Raw genomic sequence first — 5,486 nt, forward strand, 5'->3', positions numbered from 1 at the left:
GAACGAAAAATCAAAAGAATGAACTAATGAGGGAGTAGGATCCTCTATCTGGCAGTCCCGACTTGCACCCGTCAGAGCAATGCGGCCATTTCTGAATTTCACTACGTGGCGAATCTCGGGCTGCGCACGCCCTCCAAAGACGTGTTCCTGAGACTCCACGCAGCCGGGCTCTCCTGGTCCAGGGCGCAGATCTCGCTCCAAAGTGTCCTACCTTCGGGAATCACAGGGTCTCGCCCCATTCGCAATGGCTTTGGGTCTAGCAGAGATCTTAGCAGAGGTCCTGGGTTTTCCGCAGGTTGGATCCCCAATCTGCCAGCTGAACATTCATGCAGTCCACTGTCAGCGCGGGCCCCCTGGCTCCGACCTCCCCCAAGCTTATCTTTTTGCCAATCGGTTGCTGGTCCGGAACGCCCAGGTGACATCTCTTTGGGGCCACTTTGGGTCACCGGCAGAGATCCAAGCCATGTCCCGTTTTCCTTACCTCCCTCAGGTCCTTGTAGCCTGTGCTAACTACTCTTCTAGGCCAAGAGCACAGTTTTGCTGCTGAAAAAAGGGGGTCAAAACTATAAAGAAAGAATCAAACTAAAGACTTTCTCTGTGACACACAATTTTTAAATGGAGTGTGACCTGCAATTTGAGTTTTCCCATGTGCATTGGTCTTCACGCTCCCTGGCGTTACATGTCCTCACCGTTTCTCTTTTCGTTTTTTCCTCTCTGCTCATTGTGCCCTGGCCTTCCTTTCCTCTTGGTACTGTTCAAGAATCCGTTCAGAATTTTAAGGGGAACTGGACTCTCCTGGCTTGGTTCCGGATGAGCATCGTGGAGGACAAGGAGGACAGAGTGTGTGACCTGAGACAAGGGATGACAGGGAGCCCAGGCAGCTCCAGAGGTGATGGAGGACAGCGTATTAGCCAAAATGTAACGAAAGGTAGTGATTTATAAAATTTAGAATAGATCTGCATAATTTTTTTAAAAAGCCCACAAAAGTCCCATCCTCCTCAAAAGCATTGCTCAGAGCCAAGGGCGACATGCTGGGGATAGAAGGGCCACTCACAGCCTGTATGTTACTCATCTACACATGTGCACATTATTTTAGTCTCTACTACATTCTGGGCTGGTTCTGGGCTAGGGACTGTCAAGTTTCTCCAGCTGGAAATATCTGAAGGCGCTCTGAGGCACACCCTCCAAGCTAAAAGTTTTACCGATGGGAAACTTTCTTTCCCACCTCTTGCCTGTTACTTCTCTTTTGCTTTCCTCACTGCGGAGGAATGGTGGTGAGGAGACCCATCCCTCCTCCCTGTGTCCTCTCCAGCTCTCCAATTATGCCTTCCCATTTTCTTCTCCTCAGTTCACTCAGCAAACCGGAGGCAGTTTTTAGGTTAAGGGTGCATATGTGATACCAGGCACAGTCACAGACAGAGTTCTGGCAAACAGAAAGCACTCAATAAGTGAAAATTTTTATTAAACCATTTCCACGATGACACTGCTAGTTCATTCTGGCTGGAGAGAGCGTCTGTACTCGTTTGAAATCACCTATGGGTGTGTGTAAGTAAAGAATGGAGGAAAAAGATTCGAGTCTTTGCCACTCTTTGAACAAGAGGTGAAAGTTTTGTATCTCATATGACCATCACAGCGACTTAGGTCAGAAGACATTATTCTTCCTCACTTATAGAAGGCCATTTTGCGAAGCAGAGGGATTGGGTAATCTCATCAAGGTACTTGGTGGGTAAGGGGCGTGGCGGAGCCTCCGACAGAAATCCGCGTTTCTTATTCTAACCTCCGAACTAGCCGTCTGCGACAATTCTCTATAGTCAAGGAGAAAAAAAGTTCAAAGAAATGATTTGTTATTTTTAACGAATTATTCTGATCATCATTTCAAATATTCGCTTTACAATGTGAGTGTAGACGCAACCATAGAGAAATCTACTAAAAGTCAGCTAGCTGCATGACCAGGGAAAGCGCATTCATGGTAAGCCCTGTATGGTAGGCTCGGCACGGTAGGCAAGATTCACAACTGAAGGAAGAGAGGGCCCAGTGCAAAAACATCTTTAAACGAACATCGGTCGCCACGTGCACTTGCTGTGTACCCGTCATCCCAAACCTCAGGATAGAAAGACACAAATGGGTCTAGAAGCCACAGAAGCTTCCTCTTCCTTGCTCCTAGTTATCCCTTTCTCTTTCCATTCTCACCTGGCCTCCCCCAGGCCTCGCCTTCTTCCCGCTTTCCTTGATTCCCCAACATCCGCCTTCTGGGCAGCGGTGGGGAGCCTCCCGCAGACTGTGCCCAGAGTCCCAACGCTGCTAGGGTGCTCTAGCAGCAGCGAGGAGGTGTCCTTGAAGTCTGGCTAGGCGCTGCAGAGGGCACCAGCTGCGTTTTGCTGCGGCCACAGTTACCCGGACGCAAGTTAAGGGGCAGGCGCGCAGAGGCGGTTGGAGGCGGGCAGCCCCTGACCTCAGAGCTGCGCCGAGCGGGGCGGGAAATTTATGGTCTGTGTACACTTTCTGGCTCCAGAGCCCCGCGCACCAGAAGGATGGGGCCCTGAGAGGGAGCCCAAGGCCGCGAGCTGGGGCCGCAGGCGCCACGGCCATGTATGGTACCCACCCGACTCTGTGCTGCCGCACTTTGGTCATAAACCTTTCCTTGGTTGGCGCGGCTGTAAAAGAAAGTCCGGGTGAGAGGTGGGTGCAGGCCGTGCCGTCCGCACCCTGACGGACAATCCTGGGACCTTGCTCGGAAGCCTGGGTCCCGCCACCTTCCCGGGTGTGGTGGGGTGAGGGGATTGTTTCTGTTGGCTGTTTGGAATCCCGCGAGGTCGATGCAAGGTGGGATTCCAGATCCAGCGATGCGCCGTGTGGCCTGAAGTGCAGACAAGTCGCCGGCTCTGGGTGTCCGAACCGCGCCGCTTCCTACTGGTCGCCTACCGGGCTTACATCGGGACCTAGACTCCGGCCTTGGTCCTTGGGGACCAGATTTGATTCCGTTTCGTCGAGGCGGTCTGCAGCAGATAAAGGGCCCGTTAAAAAGCTGGGCAAATGAGAGAACCCCTTGGGCCTTCAGTGCCAGGGAAAGCAGGAAGATGGCCCAGGAGTCAGTCTGGAGGCCGGAGGCCCATTTCGGGTGGAGACCAGAAGTCTAGCTCCTAGCACGAAGCATGTCCACACTGTTTTCCTAGGCTGGGCTACACCGACACAAAGGAGCTGGGAGTTAAGCTCGGTGGTCAGCACTACCTAGGCCCCTTTACTCACATTGTCACAAGAACAGGTGTCAATAACTGTGTAGCAGCTTAATTTTTAACTCCAGGCACGACTTTTCAATCTGTACTTAGTAAACCGTTGTGCTCATGTGCTAGGCACTGTTTTTTAAAACCTTTATATGTATTAGCTCATTTGTCTTTTACCAAATTCTATTTTGGTCATTACTTACGTTATCCCCATGTTACAGATAAGTAAACTGTGGTAAGAGGTTTAAATTAACTTGTCTAAGGACATGCAGTTAGCAAGTAGATTTGGGAGTAACTCACATTTTCTCTGCACGGCCTAGATTATCTAAATCATCTGTATCACACTGTCTCTAGCCTCAAGAGTCCCGCAGGCGAGAGTGGGCAGAATTCCCACAGAACCCCGGGTCGGTTTACCCACTCGCAGACCTTCTCCCGAGGGGGCGCGTGCCCCTGCTCTGGCACCGGGAGCGGCTAGCCAAGCCCATAAACACAGGCCGTTTAGCAATGACCCCCAGGGCGTCATACTTGCGCTGGGCAGTAGTGACCCCGAGTCACTGTGATACCGGCTTCTCGCCCTCTGCTGTCTTTTGATTTACTGTCTCTGCCGGGTCTTTGCACCCAGACGCTCTGCGGCAACCGAGGCTTGTTTGGTTGAGACGCGCGCTGCCGGGTGCACAGGGCTGCAGGGGCAGGCGGTGCTGGGCTAGAGCGGGTGCAGTTTCTCCCCGACGCCATCCAGCTCTTCTCGTGGTCCTTACTCTGCACGGGGCTGCAGGGGAGTTGCACTTCAGAAGGCTTTAGCCCTTCTTATTGGGTACGTCCGGAGATTTTTCCCTGGGGTAGGGACGTGGCATTGATGAGTTGGCGATTGATTTGAAAATAGGAGAAGAGATAGGATGAAAAGATCAGGATGGATGAACTATGAGAGTACTGAGTGAAAAAAGAAGAGAAATAAAAACGGGAAGATGGAAATCATCAAAATAAGTGGAATTCTGAAGCATTTCTCACATTGTTATAGAGGGCGGTGGAGTTGACACAACTGCTTTGGGGCCCAGCCATAAATTAATAGAAGATTTATCCCTCAATCAGGAAAGAGCCATTAAGATATTCTTGGCTTCGTCTGTGGGAAAATAATTTCTTTGATTGAGTTGCCCCAGAAGACCCTGCGAAGCCCTCTCTTCTCCCCCTCTGATGGCCTCCTCTTTCCTGCTTGCCGGAAGGAGGGGAGAAGCAGGAGACTCCAGGGAGAAGAGGCCTTTCCATCTTTTTCAGCATCTTGAATTTCACTTTGCACGTTTCTTTCTACTTTTTGGTTTGATCTGCCTGCCTTGGAGGCTTGGAACCTCAGAGGGAGATTTTTCCCGCAAAAGCCGAGCCCCGATGGCTGCTCTTCTTCCCTCAGGTCCGCTGAGCTGGAGAGTGGGTCCCTGGCCTCCTTCTGGCTCCAGCACGTCAAAGGCCTTGGGTCTGTTAACAAGACTACAAACTACCAGGGCGAGGGCAGAGGTGGGGCGGGGAAAGGGAAAAGATCCTCAAAGCGGAAGGCAGCAGTCCCAGAACAGGGTGACCAGTTGTCCTTCCTGAGTATGGAGGAGCAGAGCTCCCCTTCAGTCCTGGACTCAAAGTGTGGTCCTGGGTCCTTAAGGATCCTTTCAGAGGGTCCCCGAAGTCAAAACTATTTTCATAATGAAAGGTTATTTACTTTTTCACAAATATGCAAGGGAGTGTCCCAGAGGCCACATTCAGCGTGGTGATGTCAGGGCTCTGGTGGCTTAGGGAACGTGTGTGCATATTGTAGTGTTTTACAAATGTTTTGGTTTTATATTTCACCACAATAAAAATGTATTTTAATAATGTGTTTTGGGGCCCAGCATACTGGCTCACGCCTGTAATCCCAGCACTTTGGGAGGCTGAGGCAGGTGGATCACCTGAGGTCAGGAGTTTGAGACCAGCCTGGCCAACATGGTAAAACCCCATCTCTGCTAAAAATAATAATAATTAAAAAAAAGCCAGGTGTAGTGGCTGGTGCCTGTAATCTCAGCTACTCGGGAGGCTGAGGCAGGAGAATCACTTGAGCACTGGAGGCGGAGGAGGTTGCAGTGAGCAGAGATCATGCCATTTCACTCTAGCCTGGGCCACAAGAGAGAGACTCCATCTCAAATTAAAAATGTATTTTGGTTTTATAGCTATGCCTATCTTATCTGGCTAGTCACATGTAAGTTAATTAATATGAAACAAAATGAAAATGTTATTTCCTCAGCCACA

The 5,486-nt window shown here is 50.7% G+C and overlaps 1 long non-coding RNA gene across 1 annotated transcript; it reads right to left on the reverse strand.

Moving 5' to 3' along the window:
* Positions 1-1,439: 1,439 nt before the first annotated feature.
* On the reverse strand, positions 1,440-2,414 carry LOC116558969. Its single transcript, XR_004272255.1, has 2 exons — positions 2,191-2,414; positions 1,440-1,805 (listed from the first exon to the last, which is right to left on the reverse strand). It is a non-coding gene; the product is annotated as an uncharacterized LOC116558969 (long non-coding RNA).
* Positions 2,415-5,486: the final 3,072 nt, after the last annotated feature.

This window comes from Sapajus apella, unplaced genomic scaffold, assembly GCF_009761245.1.
Source record: "Sapajus apella isolate SASKATOON/1434 unplaced genomic scaffold, GSC_monkey_1.0 scaffold22, whole genome shotgun sequence".
In the NCBI taxonomy this organism is placed as follows: Eukaryota; Metazoa; Chordata; class Mammalia; order Primates; family Cebidae; genus Sapajus; species Sapajus apella.